The 17,116-nt window shown below is 37.4% G+C and overlaps 2 long non-coding RNA genes across 3 annotated transcripts in view; one reads left to right on the top strand and one right to left on the bottom strand.

Moving 5' to 3' along the window:
- LOC310897209 overlaps positions 1-17,116 on the top strand; it is a 134,385-nt gene that overhangs the window by 92,733 nt on the left and 24,536 nt on the right. The gene's annotated exons all lie outside the window — the stretch shown is intronic.
- On the bottom strand, positions 4,070-8,527 carry LOC310895906. Its single transcript, XR_014581042.1, has 3 exons — positions 8,433-8,527; positions 7,723-7,853; positions 4,070-4,380 (listed from the first exon to the last, which is right to left on the bottom strand). It is a non-coding gene; the product is annotated as an uncharacterized lncRNA (long non-coding RNA).

The following is a 17,116-nucleotide window of genomic DNA, read 5'->3' as shown; positions in this document are numbered from 1 at the left end:
TTGGACTTGATCCTTATGGTTCCCTTCCAGCTTGGGATATTCTATGATTCTATATAAGATCATCTAGGCCAATCTTTAAGCTAGTAATGAAGTCCACCACTAAACCATGCTAATAAGTTCTACATCTACACATTTCTTGAAAACCTTCAGGGATGGTGACTCAGCCATTTCCCTGGGCAGCCTATTCAAATGCAGCACAACCCTTTCAGTGAAAAAAAAAAAAACTCCTAATATCCAACTTTATTTCTATTGCTAAAACAGACATCTAAATGAGCAGGGATTTCCAAAAGGATAGGTATACAGACTGAAGTCCAAAGAAGAAACCAGATCAGCAATGGGCAATGTAAAAATACTGATTTCTTATACTAGTATGTATGATAAATAACTTTCCTCCCTTTTGTAATAGAAGGGAAATGATGTTTGACTCCTACCTTTTTTTCCCCCCTCGGTATGGACACTGTCATCCTAAGGGAAGATAGAGAAAAAGCACAGCATACAATTGCAGAGTGGTAGAAGACCCTTGGGTTGCCCTCATATAGGACTTCTGGTATCTAAAGGGGGCCTATGAGAAAGCAGTAGAGGGTCTCTTGTCAGGGAATGTAGTGATAGGACAAGGAATAATGTTTTTAAACTGAAGGAAGGGAGATTTAGATTAGATAGTTGGAAGAAATTCTTTACTGTGAGGGTCGTGAGGCACTGGAACAAGTTGCCCAGGTAAGCTGTGGGTGCCCCATCCCTAATATTGTTTGAGGCCAGGCTGGACAGGGCTTTGAGCAACCTGGTCTAGTGGAAGGTGTCCCTGCGTATGGCAATGGTGTTGGAAATAAATTAACTTTAAGGTCCCTTCCAACCCAAACCATTCTATGATTTTTTTTCCAGATGCTGATAAACAATCACATACAGCAATCTAATTTCTCCTTTCTTTCTGGGTTGGATAGTTCTGAAGCAAAGGCAAACTCAGAAAATCATAGAATGCCTTGGGTTGGATGGGATCTTAAAGATCATCTAGTTCCAACCCCCTTGCCATAGGCAGGGACACTACCCACTATGTCAGGTTGCACAGGGCCTCATCCAACCCGGCCTTGAACACCTCCAGGAACGGGACATCCACAATCACTGGGCAACCTGTTCCAGTGCCTCACCACCCTCTGAATGAAGAACTTCCTCCTAACCTCTAATCTAAATCTCTCCTCTTTTAGTTTAAAACCATCCCCCCTTGTCCTGTCATTATCTGCCCAAGCTAGAAGTTGCTTTCCATCTTTTTCATAAGCCCCCTTTAAGTATTGAAAGGCTTCAGTGAAGTCTTACTGGAGCTCTCTCTTCATCAAGCTGCACATCCCCATCTCTCTCAACCTTTCTTCATAGGAGAGGTGCTCCAGTCATCTGATAGTCTTTGCGGCCCTCCTCCGGACCCTCTCTAACAGATCAACATCCCTCTTGTGCTAGGGGCCCCAGACCTGGATGCAGTTCTCTAGCTGGGCCTCACAAGGGCAGAATAGAGTAGAAGCAGCTCATCGTATTATGGGAATATAAAGACAGACAGTTCTCTGCTTTAAGAAGCAGGAGTACAGTAATGTAGATTACCGTACTATGTATTATGTATACTAATTATGTAATACTAATGTATTATGTAGAATGCACTCTGTGGCTAGTAAAAGACATGGGGTATGTTTGAGGGAAAACACTGTAAAAAGGAAACCTATATGGATAGTAATAATAAATTTTAAAATTGTTGGTTTGTAGATAAGGCTTAGTGTAAGACCTATTGTTGATAAATTCAAAATTACTGAGTTCCTACAGGAAAAGTTACTGTGAAAACACTGTCAAAGAAAATAGAACTAGTTCTGCAGATTTGGATGCAGATCTGTACAGCCTAGTATACTAATATTAGTCATTATTAGAATCACTAAGATGAGCTATTTTTACCTTGCCTTACATCCCAAGCAGTAAATTTAACTTGCATTAAAATAAAACAAAACATCTGAAATTTTATTAGGACCAGATTTTGTGAGATTTTGAGCTTGGCATGTTTTGAAATGATATCCTAAGTTTCTAACACATTATCTAACACAGGTATTCAGGATTTGCAAGAGACTAATGAGAAAAACCTTTACCCTGGAGAGGTTTGAGGAGAAAGCTGGGTTTGATCACACTGAATACTAACATAACATTTTCTAAGTCCAAACATTATGATACAGGTCCTTTGTAGCCATTAGAGGCCAAAATTATTCTATGCTGGTCAGCAGAAAAAAAAGGAAACCTTAATTTGTAAGATGCTAGCAGAGCTATTTCAGATGTTTTCAATAACCTAATGTGAAGGTGTATATTTAAAATTTCTCAGGTTTCTTTGGACAAATACTTTTATTTATTTAAATAATTTTACTTCACAGCAAATGAAGCTTGGGCCATTGAGCTATTTTCTTGCTTGCCTTCTTTGAATGTCAATAGTTTTCTGACCTTTGGGATTTTTCAGTGTTTCAAAACTTAATAAAAATGAGCACTAGTAGGCCAGAAAAATCCACAGCTAGCTCATTTAGTAATACTGTTTGCAATTTCACCAAACACATTGATTTAAAAATGTTTATACCTAGTAGATGTTTGACATGCTCCACTGTTTCTAATGGGCTGTAAAGAACTTCATGCTTGTGCGATGTAATCAATCATCTTGTTATTTCTTAAATATGGAAAAAAATACTTGTTGAAGATTTCTGGCTTTTCTGATAGATTGCTAAAAATAAATCTCCACTATCAGACTCAAACTATTTTTTCATTCTTATAAATTAGTAAACAAATAATAATTGTTCTTACTGTCATTAGCTCCATAAGCCATGGATTTCTTACTTTGCTTACCTATCATCCTGTATCAATATATTACAATGTTTATCTTTGAATTTATATACATTGCTAAAATTGTCTTCTTTTCAATTCATAAAATACTATGATTTGTTATCGCTACTTTTACTTAACCTCCAGCCTTTAATTAAATTTTGATGATGTCTAATGTTATCCTCCCTTTAGATTAAGCTGTTAGGATATTCAATGAACTCTTCATAAAGAACTGTAAACTCTAATTCACCTTTTTTTTTTTTCTATATTTTTCTTCTTTGGTTGAATTACCTTAAGCTTTAGGAAACTTTGCATTTACAAGTAGTGGGCATACATTTACTGCTGATAACGATGTTTCTTTGTTTGCCCGTTTTAAATATATCTAGGTCAGGGTCACTGGCTCCTAGGCAACATTGAACTGACCTGTAAAGCTGTTAATTTACCATGATGTCCCATAATGAGATCTTAAGTAGATATCTGGCTACAGAAATAGCCAACTTTGACACATATCTGTTCCCAGCCAATATGGAAAAACATGTAGTGTTAAACCAAACCTGTAGTTAACTTGCATTTGTTTGCACATGTACACTTTCTCAGCAGGTAAAAGCAATGAGCTGCAACAGGGAAACAAAGTTCTTTGTATTTTCCTTTCTTTCAAAAACATGAACCACATTCTATAATGATTGGTTATGAATTTATAAGATAACTCTTTACACATGTAATTGTCTAAAAAAACTGCAGAAAGTTCTCTCATAACAATGTCAAAAGTTCCAGCTTTTACTGTAGTAGAATGACACTTCATAAAGTTTATATGCTGATGATTTAAAGTATATACATCCTGAAGTATTGAGACTACAGTGCAGTGGTGTTCCTCAGGAGTCGGTATTGGGACCAGTGCTATTTAACATCTTTTTCAGAGATATGGACAGTGAGATCGAGTGCACCCTCAGCAAGTTTGCTGATGACACCAAGCTGTGTGTTGCAGTCAACATGCTGGAGGGAAGGGATGCCATCCAGAGAGACCTGTGCAGGCCTGAGAGAAGAGACCTATTCAGGCCTGAGAGGAGGGCCTGTGTGAACCTCATGAGGTTGAACAAGGCCAAGTGCAAGGTCCTGCATGTGGGTTGGGGTTATCCCAAGTACAAGTACAGGCCAGGCAGAGAATGGATTGAGAGCAGCTCTGAGGAGAAGGACTTAGGGATATTAGTTGATGAGAAGCTCAACATGAGCTACTAGTGTGTGCTTGCAGTACAGAAAGCCAACTGTATCCTGGGCTGCATCAAAAGCATGGCCAGCAGGTTCAGGGAAGTGATTCTCCCCCTTTACTCTGCTCCTGTGAGACCCCACCTGGAGTACTGCATTCAGTTATGAAGTCCCCAGTATATGAAGGACATGGGCCTATTACAGCAAGTCCAGAGGAGGGCCATGAGGATGATCAAAGGGGCTGAAGCACCTCTCCTATGAGGACAGGCTGAGAGTGTTGAGGTTGTTCAGCCTGGAGAAAAAAAGGCACCAGGGAGACATTATAGAGGTCATCCAATACCTGAAGGGGACCTACAAGAAAACAGGAAAGGGTCTCTGTCATGGAGTGTAGTATAGGACAAGGAGCAATGGTTTTAAATTAAAGGAGGGTAGATTTACATTAGATATAAGGAAAAAATTCTTTACTGTGAAGGTGGTGAGACACTGGAACAGGTTGCCCAGGTAAACTGTGGACACCCCATCCCTGGAAGTGTTCAAGGCCAGGTTGGATAGGTCTTTGAGCAACCTTGTCCAGTGGGGGGGAGGTGTCCCTGCCTATGGCTGGGGGGTTGGAATTAGATGACCTTTAAGGTCCCTTCCAACCCAAACCATCCTATGATTGTATGATTCTATGAGGTAACTTCATCAATTGCATGATAGCTCAACATTTTACTGCTGGCAGAGCATTAATATTATTAAAATGTATTCAGATTACAGTGTATTAAGGATGCTACATAAAATGAATATTATGTATATTAAAATGATACACAACGTGGCGTAGAACACCTTCAAAAACTTCCTAGATACCTGCAAATAAATGATTCAATTTCTATGGCAGTTCCACCATCACAATGATTTTGCCATACTTTGACTTGTCTATTTGATGTAAGGCTCTTCAGGGCTGACTGTCTCTTGTATTCATGCAGTCCCAAGCATAATGGACCCTGATTTCATGTCCCTTCAGGCTCTGTGATAATATTAATAATTAACTGATTCACTTGACGTTTACAGTGGAGATGGTTTCAAGCTACATAACACAGATTCTGTTTTAATTAGTTTCTTGTATTGAAGTCATCAGTAGGGCAGCTGACTTATTTCCAGCCCATTCCTACGTGCCAAAGTTTGGTATAGTTAGATGAAGAGTTTTCAGCAAAACTAAGCTCTGATTATTACAATAGACTAATTGGAGGGAAACAGTCTGTTAGAAGTATTGTAAGCCAAGTTTTGGTTATTTCACAAAAAAATAATAAATAATCAGAACATTTATCAGGATGATTTTATTTAAAGATTAGCTGCTATGCTTCCCTTATATCACAAAGTCATTACCAAGTATGTGTACACACGATACTCCTTTTTAAATTTCACTTAACTCGAAAGTCTTTTCGATACAAAGTGTAGATTTCAAGTCCAAAGGATTATCATACTTTCCAATCTATTAGTCACTGTTCTCCTTTTAGTCTAAGATAAGCAGATTAACGGTTTTTCAGAAAAAAATCTGTACACCTGATATAGGATTTAAGAATAATATTTGCAAATTTGCTAATGGTTCTTAAAGTGCTGTGAAAAACACTATTCACAGATATTTTATATTATCTATCTTTTAGTGGTGTAATGATGCATTTCCTTGCCCTGGTAAGCGGCTGGTAAGCGTATTTTCCTCTAGGCATAATGAAGAACTTAAACTGTGAATAAAACTCCAAATATGAAAAAATTGCTTTTGCTGATCATTACTTAGATATATGAATGTATGCATTAAAAGCAATGGAACTGTTTGGACTGATCAGTATATGCAATGGTTCCACTGTTGGCTCAAAAGAACTGTGCTGTAAATAGGTGAGAGAAAAAGTTCTAGCTGTTCAGCTACTACTAACCAAAAACATTAACTTCTTTTCAGAACATCTAAGTGCATCACATTGCCTATCAGTACAGTTCCGGAAAAGATTTTTGGTTGGATTGTGTAATTAATAGACTGAGTTCTGATAAGCTTTGCAGGAAAGTCCAGTCAGAGATAATGCAGAACAGTAACAGTCCCAGACGCCTGATTGACAGAGCCCTTTGTGGTGTTGCTGATTTAAAGGCATGAAAGAGAAAGATACCAAGTAGAAGATACCATCCATCTCTGCTTCTGCCTTCTGAATATTATTAAAGGAAACAAATATTTATTTTAATATTAGTTCCCCAGCTAAGTAATTGTTGTAATTTCCTTTAGACAATGATAAGAACAAGACAGAGTAGATAGGTTCAGGAAACAATCTCACTTTTAAAATATGACCTTCACTACTGATAACCTGCCTTTGCAATACAGCTAGAGAAATACACAGTTTTAAAGACCAATACACTTTACCAGCACTACAGGAAACTCACCGTTGAAGTGGTTTAGACAATTTCAAGTGTATTATTGTAACTAGTCACTTCTCAGCCAGCATCATTACTTTAACAGATATCTCTGTTTTGTCCTTTTTAAGAGATATTCTACTTCTGGAACATCTGCACACAAAATGTATTTAGAGAGTGCTCATGCATTTTGAGCAAGGCTTGATTAGAACTCCAGGAATAATACACGCTTCTATCTATCTATATATAAAACAAACAAAAACTAACAAAACAAAAACAAAACAGTCTAAATCCTATTTTATAAAGTCCCTTATAATGTAATGTAATAGCTGCCAATACAAGGAACTCCACAGTTGGAGGTGAATCAGCAGCAGCCCGCAGCATGTATACGCAGAATCATACAGAATCATCTAGGTTGGAAGAGACCTCCAAGATTACCTAGTCCAACCTCTGACCTAACACTATAAAGTCCTCCACTAAACCATATCACTAAGCTCTACATCTAAACATCTCTTAAAGACCTCCAGGGATGGTGACTCAACCACTTCCCTGGGCAGCCCATTCCAATGCTTAACAACCCTTTCAGTAAAGAAGTTCCTCCTAATATCCAACCTAAACCTCCCCTGGCACAACTTTAGCCCATTCCCCCTCGTCCTGTCACCAGGCACGTGGGAGAATAGACCAATCCCCACCTCTCTACAGCCTCCTTTAAGGTACCTATAGAGAGCGATAAGGTTGCCCCTGAGCCTCCTCTTTTCCAGGCTGAACAGTCCCAGCTCCCTCAGCCGCTCCTCATAAGACTTGTTCTCCAGACCCCTCACCAGCTTTGTTGCCCTTCTCTGGGCTCACTCAAGCACCTCCATGTCCTTCTTGTAGTGAAGGGCCCAAAACTGAACACAGTACTAGAGGCACGGCCTCACCAGAGCCGAGTACAGGGGGACAATCACCTCCCTAGACCTGCTGGCCACACTGTTTCTGATACAAGCCAGGATGCTGTTGGCCTTCTTGGCCACCTGAGCACACTGCTGGCTCATATTCAGCCAACTATCAACCAATACTCCCAGGTCCTTCTCTGTCAGGCAGCTTTCCAACCACTCATCTACCAGCCTGTAGTGGTGCTTGGGGTAGAATAAGTTTTTTATTTTCTTTCTACAAGAAACAAAAGGAGAAGGTCATATCCATGATGGACACACAAACAGTACAGCTCCTTGCAGAGGACTCAAGCACAGAGACCAGAGCCAGAAAAAAAAACCTCAGATCCACAAATGCCAACAGGACATGAATACACAGCAGCCCCAGCAGAGTTAATCACAGACTTACCCTTCACAGATGAAAAAAGTGACCCTGCTCAGTCTCTTGGTAATACTGCACCTATGTGGCCAAGCCCCTTGCAGCACATACTGAAGCTCTTTGTGAATCCTCTGGAGAGTTACACAAATGGCTTGATATATCTAGAGATTAAAACATAACCCAAAAACAGAAGTGTACCCCACCACATCCCAACAACAAGTTAGCCAGCAACCTTCGCTAAAAATCCCTCTGTTAAGGGAATTCCAAGCACTTAAAATCTAGAAGGCTGCAAGGTCTGAAGAGTCTACTGCCATCAAAACAACAGAAAAAAGCTCCAGAAATATAAAAAACTGTCCCTAACCCTGAAAAAGGCTACACCTTATGTACCTACTTTTGCTGTTTTCAGATACTGACACAGGGAACTCGGATGACACATTTCCCCTAAACCCTGCTGCATCACTTTAACACCAAGGTTGTAACTTTGATAACATTTGACATACAGGTGAAGGCATAAGGTCACATTCACAGTAAGCCCCATAATTCTGCAAAAATCATAAGAGACCTAGAACCACAAAGCAAACACTTAAAGTAACACCATCTTCCTATCCATAAGGATGCTCTAAAAGTTACTCACCTGAAGAAGAGCTGCATACAGTCAAGGCACCTACTACCATATAGCTTGCTTTACTCTAAAAGATCCTACCAATTATTAACATTACTAATTGTTAAGACATGCTTACCTCTCTCACCTTGGAAACGCATCAGCCCATACACTCTGACTCACCTAAAGAACCCTGCAACTGGCTGAAGGAAAAACAAAGCACATACCCCAAACAGCAGCTCAGGCAGAAAAAGGTCTCTGATGGGACACCTGCGGCTTATATACCATTAGGCCCACCTGGTACCCAACCAATCACCTGGGAAAGGGGCGGGGCAAAGCAGAAATGTAGAAATCAAGCAGGATGAGCAGCAGCTGTGTTGTTCTTGTTTATCTGGCTTAGCTCAACAGTGTATAAAGCACAGCACAGAGAACTGGGCTGTTTCCAGAAGCACCAATTCTATTGTTTTATCTTTGAATACTGAAAGGACAATATGACCAAGTAAGCAACTGAAACCCTTTCAACTGGAGTTAGCTCAAATCTTTCTTCACAATTATAATGGATGAAGATATTTCTATATTAATTCTTTTAGATTTATAACTGCTGTTAGTAACATTAACTGTGATCTTCTTTTGAATCTGAACAGTCTTATATGGTAGTAAAAGGATTGCTTAATGTTGGGTGCCCATATTTTTCTTTTGGGGGCCCTTAGGTTCATTGTTTATTGTTTTCAATAAAACTTTCAAATAAATCAGGCACGATTATGACTGGTCTTAATGAAACTAAGTACTATGAAAACTGGGGAAAAACTACTGGGAAAACTTACTGAGAAAGCTTAATACCAGCAAGCCGATGCAAAGGGTAAAAATTGTTTTAAATACATTCACTTTCAGTGGGATTTGTGGAATAAAGGGAAAGACATAAGGATAAGAAAATGAAATTTCCCTTAACATGGAGAATGTTCCTTTTCCCAGTTGTGTAAGATGGCATCAGCATAAAATTCTTGCATCCCCTTGCCCTTTTTGATTTTTAATCAGGTTGTTTTAACTTTTATTGTCTTATACAACATGTGACACTGAGCACATGGTTGCTATTAAGGAGGTTAATATAGACCTAAAGATATACATCTGTGCCTTCTTTTTGACTGTGTCAGAGTAAATTAATCAAAATATGGGTTTATCCTTTTGAAACAGCACTTTGACACTTTGAAATATGCAACAAATGATAGAACCTCTAAGATGAAAGCTGTACAGGCCTCTCTATCATTTAAAGAGACAAGACCAAACACAAAGTTGAAAACAAACAAAAAAAATATTGTAAGAGAAGACAATGCAACAGTCATATTTTACAAACCAGATCTTCCTTAAGGATCTGGAGGAATGATATATACCATCCTGACAGAAATCCTCCAGGTGATGCTGTGTGCTCCCAGCATGACTGAGAAGAAGAACTGCTTTAATAGAGCTTTCTGGACTAAAACCCTTGTTTTAGGACCTAGACACATGTAAAAGTTTAGAAGAGGTAGAAAAGATGAAAAAGAATCAGTAAAGAAGCACACAATGATCTGTGCATGGGTTCCTTAGCAGATAACATAGTGGCATCTTTCTTAGCAGATGACAAAGACTTTTTGTGAGATGTGACATAAACATGTCACTCCCAGTGAATCTACCAAACCTCACAGTGACACATAAGAAATTAGTATGAGAGTATGTTTCTTGATACTGTGTGGCTCAAAATAATTTATAAAGACCAATGACACACACCAGGATGAGTTAATGAGGTGCTTTGTGCTCTCCTGGCCTCCTCCTCTTTCTTTTAATGCCTGTGAACTCTAACTACTCTGAGCACTAGCTGTCAGAATATTGGGGACCTTGTTCGAAGACAAATTAGGGCAAAGAAGTTTTAACACTGACTTCAGCTATCTTTGTATGTACATTGTAATGCAGATGCAATGTGGCCCTTCTTGCTTAATAGACTTGACACATTTTCTTATTTACCAGGAACATTTTTAATCAGTAGGCAACAATCTCTTTCTGACTGTTTGTAGATAGAGCTGAGAACTCTTTCACTCTATATACTACATAGTTTATTTATTTGTATTTATCAAGTCTCTAATTAACATCTAAGTCCGTGCTGAACTAAATGATGCATTTTACTAGTTACTTTTTTTTTTTTTTTAGGAAAATAGTAAAATAAGAGTAAGCATTAGCATTAACTCTTAATAGCTAAATTCAGTCACAGCCTTTCTCAAAACAATTTCATCCTACATTTTATTTTCTTCCTTCTCCCCTATCCTTGTTTTTAGTCTTACCCCCCTTTACACCCTCACTGACCAGATGATCCTTTTGTAGGCTACTACCAACTGTGGAAATTTCAATAAGCAATTTTCTCTAACTGCTTTCTCCTGTGTCTCCTGAACCTTTCTTATATAGCTTGCAATCCTTCTCATTGAAACAGGAGGTTTATGATTGGTTTGGCTAGCAGAAGTACAAATTGGGCCTCATCTTGACACTGTGCTTGATGTGGGAGATTCATGTAGTCAGGGACTCTTCTGTAGAAGTTCCTTCTTCATTCTTATTTGGAAATACCTGCCTTTATAAATTAACAAGCAAATGAGGTCATATATATGTATTCAGAATAACTGTCTGAGGTGGAGGACTACATACTAGTAATATCTCTGACCAGTGCAAATCTGCTTATCACCACTGACTGCAGTATAGCCATGATGGCTTAGAGCAGCAGTGAATTTCAGCCATGGGACAGGTTTCCACTCCAGGTTTTGAAGTGCTTGTGCTGCAGTATGGTACCTTTAGCCATACTGTTTATGCAAGTTAATATTCAAAATAATAACAATAATAACAACAAACAGGATTGTTTCATAATAGTCTTATAATAACCCTAGGAATATTTGAAAGCATGTTATTAAAAATATCCAGGCATTAATAATGCCAACAACTGAATTTCAACTATAGAAAACTTTGTGCTTGAAATTTTTCATTTGCATAATTTTGTTACCATCTAGAAATTCCAATAATTGACCAAGTGCAAATAGTTAAAACAAAGCATATTATTTTCCAGTCCAGCCAGTGTTTGCATTTTTAACCTAATCACACATTCAAATATAGGTTTTACTTTATGAGGAATTTTAATTTTTAGAATCACAGAATGGCCAAGGTTGGAAGGGACCTCTGGAGATCATCCAGACCAACCCCCAGCTGAGCAGGATCACCTCGAGCATTTTATGCAGGATGGTATCCAGGTGGGTTTTGAATGTCTCCAGAGAAGGAGACTCCACAACCTCTCTGGGCAACCTGTTCCAGTGCTCTGGCACCCTCACAGTAAAGAAGTGCCCTCTCATTTTCAGCTGTGTTCAAACCTCCTGTGCTTCAGTTTGTGCCCATTGCCTCTTGTCCTGTTGCTGGGCACAACTGGAAAGAGACCATCCTCTCGACATCCTCCCTTGCAATACTTACCAATATATACATTGATGAGATCTCCCCTCAGTCTTCTCTTTTCTGGGCTAAACAGGCCCATTTTTTTCAGCCTGTCCTCATACAACAGGTGTTCCAGTCCTCTAATCATCTTAGCAGCCCTCCTCTGAACTCACTTATATTTGAAAAATTGTGCATATTTAGCAATTCAACTCATAATGAAATTTATCCTTTGGCTTTTTTTCCTGATTAGAATTGTTCCACTTTTTTTTTCCTTTCTGTGTTGCTCTCTGTGGTCACCTGCACTGTTAAAAAGGGGACTAAGACAATTAATGTAAATAAAGGTATTATACATCAGATTCTTAACTGGTGTTCTACTTCATATACTGTTTAGAAACTGATTAATGAAAACGATCGTCTGACTGATGGGAAAGGCACTAAGATTATTTTTCAAGCTTCTCTCTCTCTCTTTTTTTTTTACATTATTTAATGTACATTTTAAGGCTGCAGCACTGATGAAAATCAGAAGAGTAGAATCTGGATTAAACCTCTTGTTTTGTTTGTATAACTTTAATGTTCTGGTCCTTCCCTAGAGCACTGTCCCTTTGAAATAGAGACAAGACATAACATTATTTTTTTTCCCCATAGTTTCTAATTTGCTTTGGAGTTGAATAGTTGGTTATTTTTTAACCTAAATACCAGAACTAATAACCATACTTCTGCAGATGCAGACTTACAAGAGGATGTGGAGAAAGACAGGTGCAGCACAGGGATTTTTACCTCCCTTTCAAGGACCAGCTGATTCAAAGCATTTTGCCATGTATTGCATTTCCAACCACACTATTTTGAAGCCACGTATTAGTAGGTCACTATGCAGGCAAACAAATCAAAAGAGTTTATGCTGTTACACACTCATATGATTTGCTGAGTCAGGAACTTCAGCAACAAACCAAGGAAAACATGCTTGCAGAAATATGAGAAGCCAGAAATCAATGAACCTTGTGTATGGGGCATAAATGCTTTTTGTAGTTAATATAATAGTGCCTTACAATAAGGCACTGGGCCATGGTGTTTTGATTCTATCATCATATGCTGCCACCTGCCAGACATCACCACGTTTATACTTACCAGTTAGATGTTTCTGAAGCCAGTGAACACAAACCTACTTTCTGAGTGAAGGGCTGCTTTCTTTTGCAGGTGCACTGACAAGACTGAGAAATCTCAGAAGGTTTAAAAAAAAAAAAGGGGGGGGGGGGGATTTTTTGCAGCATATTGCTCTTTGAAAAACCTCAACACGGACTGTTTATATTTTTATACAAAATACTGTTTTTACTGTTTTATATTGTTTTTATTTTTTTATATTTTTATATTTTATCAATAGATTAGAAAATATGAAGTACAGAGGCAATGTGGGGATCAGGGTTGCAGACCAGGTTACTGCATGTTAGAAACCCTTCATGGGCCAGCACAGAAATCTATCTGCATTCTATGTGTGCGCTCATCTTTCTTTAAAAAAATTCCCTTTCAAGATAAGGAATACCATGCTTTTGTTCGGGAGTACCTTGCTGCTGTTGTTGTTGTTTTGTTTTTGTTTGTGTTTTTTTTTGTTGTTGTTTTTGTTTACTTCTCTTCAAGCATAGAAATAGACCCAAAGATCTCAGCAAGGTGTCTCTCATGCTCAGATATTAAATATGCGCTTCTTGATTTGCAGCAGAGAATTATATGATCTAAAATGACACAGTCTCAACAGTTTAACATGCCTGCTGACTTTGATTAAAAACAGTATTTTGTCATGATCTTGCACATTAGATAGGAAGACAACATTGCTGAAGTAGATTTTTAATAGTAGCTTTAGTTTGTGTTGAGCAGGTTCTAAATTTTAAATGAATTCCAGCAGAATTTTCCACCCAAACTGCTCAGTATTCTCCTACTTACCTGAACCTTACTAAGGATGAAAAGTTTTTGTCACCTTCTAGCATGTTCTCCAATACTTCCAACATAACCATTATAATCTCTGTCACTTGCTCATATCTGAAGTTGTCAGGCCAATTCAGAATAGCAGGACAAGCTGAAGTCTCTGTTGTTTATCCCTGAAGCTACTGTGTTTCAGGGAGAGTTTACTGACATCTGCAAGACCAGAGGGAGCCTCTTCCGACAACTGACCCAGTACCCTGCAGCCCTCTGTAGTATCCATGCTGAAATATGCCTTTTAGTGAGGGAATTACCATTGCAAAAATTTTGGTAATTTAAGGATGTTTAAGTGGAAAACCAACTTTCCCAAGGACGAATTTCAGTCATTGGAGCATTACTGTCTTCCAAGATGCACAGAGCACTGCCAATGCATTACTCAGTGTTTTTATCAGAACAGCATCTTTTCCTTGGGGAAACTTATCTATTACTATGGCTGGAGCTTCTTTATTGTTATAAAATTGTGTTTACTTAATCTGAAACAATAACAAGAACCACAGCTTAGATAATATTAAATGGTCAGAATAAGAGCCCAAAGGATTATTCCAGAGATATTCTGTGCTGTAAGGCAAAATTTTCCTCTTAGAGACTGTACTTGAGCCATTCATCACAGGGAGTGAATTGTGGAAAAACAGATGTTCTTCATGCTTGCAGCAGAAAAGCTGTTTTCTGTACTTCCTCTGAAAGTTTGAAAATATTTTATATAGATTTAAGAAAAGGTAAAAACTGAAGCACTATGACAAGATTATCATTTTAGCTGTGACTAAATGGTTGGTTCAGTTTTCTGACAGCTTCATTAGAAGTTGTGAATCAGAACCACCCATTCTGGTTTGCATTGCTTTCCTGACATAAAATAACTGTAAACTTGGCTTAACTGGTACTATTCCATGAATTATTGTTGACTAATTCAGCTACTGCTAGCAAAAGTTGCTTTGGAGAAAAACAGAACTTTTTTTTCCCCACTGATTAGTAAAAGAAATATGTTAGCTTTTCAGCACTCCATAAATTTCATTAAAAAAAAGCTTCCCTGTGTTTCTATAACCTGAATTTACTTTATTCCACAGACATTAAAAAATAATAATAATAAAAAAAAAGAAAATAGAGAAAATAGTATAAATTTCTGATAAACTCCAGTACTGAGCTGCATTCATGATGTCCTAATTCACATTACAATATTATCATTATATTTGATTGTTAATGATTTCCTTCTCTTATATTTAAGACTATCCTCCTCTTTTCTTTGCTTTTAATAAAAGAAGAATATCTTTTAGTATTTTGCATTCACCCTTTAAAGACTTTCATGAGGAGAATGGCAATATTATCACAATTAAAATGAAATGTTCAAGCAGAGCTGTCTCCTTCCAAATCTTTGAGTGGAGCTGTGCAGAGCTAGCTACTTTAATTGAACTAATGAATTCAGCCTGCAGTACCCCATGTGGATATTCTTTTACTTTAGCAGCTACATTAAAGGTTTTCTATTAAAAGTGACATTATATGGGGACATTTATTTGTCTGCATAATCAGAAATGTGCATGTTGATTTCTCCAATTATATATCTGAATTTTTATTTTCTTTTTAATATTTTCAGGAGCATGCACAAAGCATTGAAAATCATAAGAATTTCTAGCCTTTGGTTAGAGCAAGTCATGTTCTTGCATGTAAAAGTATCTATCTATAGGTTTTTGCACTAAATTTTATTGTGATTTTTGTCTTCCTTGCATACTCCCTATCACCATGTTGCACTAAACACCACTTTGATACTGAGGTTCAAAGAATGTCCAAGGACTGAGGGCAGATTCAGCCCGTTAAAGCTGACATGGTATGGACTTTGGCTGAGATGATCTTTTACTTTTAGAGTTTGATATATTTCATTTTTCAGTCAGCCTTTCCCTTCAGGTCCGGTTCAACCATGCACTGAAGTCCATCAAAAGATAGACATTGTCTTCAGCTGAGTTGGATTGGGCCCTCAAAGGCACATGAGGATGTTTTCACCACGGGTGGCAGCAGCAGTATTTTTCTTTCCTTGAAAAAACAGAGCACTCAATTTTCAGAAGAGTCAGCAAGGACAGATATTCAATAATATCATATTAAAAAATAAATAAATTATGGAGAATTAGATTTTTATCAACAGTTCTGTTAAACAACAGCTGATTTGACAGATATGATTGTAGTTTTCATGAGGAAACTTGTGTGAATAACACTGGAATTTACCTACAAAGGTGTTTCCTTTTTTCAGTCAAGCTTCTTATATACATAGCACATAATTTATATTTATAAGTGGAGTTATTTAAAATGGCTTATTAGTTGAAGGAAATGGCACAAATCTGGCACAGCATAAAACATACGAGTTTGAGTGCCTTTTTTAATGGTGGTAGCAAATGCCCATTAATTCAGAAGAGGGTGAATTCTTACAGTGTAAAGTGTCTTACTGATACAAGGTTACGCAGAGATTTTATTTTACTTTGTTTTTAATATTCTATTTTACTTTATTCTGTGCTGCTTACAGACAACAAATAATCTAAAAGCTTAATTTTCATTTTGCCAGGAGCAATACAAAAATAAAAAAAAGTCAGAAAATACAAGGAAACAAGAAATACTTTAATTAAGGATCATCCTGTTTAAATGATAGAAAACTTTCTTCTTTCTGACTTGTGGAGTTAGCAAATTTGTGCTATGATATATAGGAAATGACTGCACCAAAGATTTTTGTCATTCCCATTCTAAAAATAGCATTACAGAAATCTCTGTGCATTTCCTCACTGTTGTGTGGAACTCCATACCTCCCGCACAGAGCTAAATAATTCTCTCAATGTATAGAAGCTAAAGTGCATGCCTGGGTTAGGTGTCTGGAGTAGATATTCTAAAGTTTTTTTTAATGTCTATCACACAGAAAATCCTTGTTTTATTTTGTTGCTTTTCAAAAGATAACTTGAACTCTTAAAAAAATTCTAAAAGAACTATATAGGAAAGAATTACAATCATGTCAAAGATCAGAATAAACACTTAAATTTTAAAATATTAATTTTATTTTATGATGGTATCTATTTTATGTTACTGAACTATATTTCTTCAAAGTGATTGAAAATAGTTTATCTTGCATCCTCTTCTCTACATATCACATGGTGAAGTGTGAACCAGTGCCCCTATTTATCCCGTAAAATCATATCTGTCTGTATCACATAGAGATGTGAATTTATTTCCATAGCATCTTGTAAGGTGAACAGTATATCATCCCCACTCTAAAAAGTAAGACTTGTTGCCCTTTATAGATTAAATGCAAGAGATCTAGAAATTCTAAGTGTCCAGAATAAGAAATGCAGAATCTGATTTTGCAGAGTGTTCATATTGCATTTTATATATTCAAAGCACAATCTCTATTGACTGCATTTGCACTTCTATAAATCAGAGCCTACAGTCTCAAGTTAG

This window comes from Anser anser, assembly GCF_964211835.1.
Source record: "Anser anser genome assembly, chromosome: 3".
Lineage (NCBI taxonomy): Eukaryota > Metazoa > Chordata > Aves > Anseriformes > Anatidae > Anser > Anser anser.
This window is presented reverse-complemented; position numbering and strand designations above follow the sequence as displayed.